The following is a 635-nucleotide window of genomic DNA, read 5'->3' on the forward strand; positions in this document are numbered from 1 at the left end:
AATCCAACAAGCGACGAGTACATTACAAACATGACACGTATGTATTATAAAACTATGACGCCTTGTGTTAAAAGCATCCAATCAACACAGTGGAAACCCTATCTTTGTCAGGGTGAAAGAGAGGTCAACGGAGAGATGGAAAGAGAGAGAGAGAGCGAGAGAGAGAGAGAGAGAGAGAGAGAAAGAGAGAGAGTGAGAGAGAGAGAGAGAGATGTGAGGATGCTGGGGTAATAACAGTTGTAAAGCACAAAGAGCGTGATGTGGAGCGCGGATATGCTCAGAATAAACGCTATTATTATATCACGATTACTATTTCATTATTATTGCTGTTATTATTAATATCCAACCTGTTATTCTATCTAACCAACTGGGTTGGGGGGGAGGGGGGGTACAATAATATTGCATGGTATCAGAAGATTAAAGAAGGCTAGTTAAAGTTTCAGTATTAGTAAGAGCTTTACTGCACATGTAACACAAATACGTCACATAGTCATGAGTACCGAATATTAAAGGTGTCACTGGATAAGAAATATATGTAATTGTAAGGGCGATAGATATACTTTGATGGGAAAGAAGCAGCACAAAGCACACTAGCGTGCCCACAAAGAAACCTGATACGGGTGGTTGGCAGGTAC

This window comes from Aplysia californica, unplaced genomic scaffold (genome assembly GCF_000002075.1).
Source record: "Aplysia californica isolate F4 #8 unplaced genomic scaffold, AplCal3.0 scaffold00887, whole genome shotgun sequence".
NCBI classification, from domain to species: domain Eukaryota; kingdom Metazoa; phylum Mollusca; class Gastropoda; order Aplysiida; family Aplysiidae; genus Aplysia; species Aplysia californica.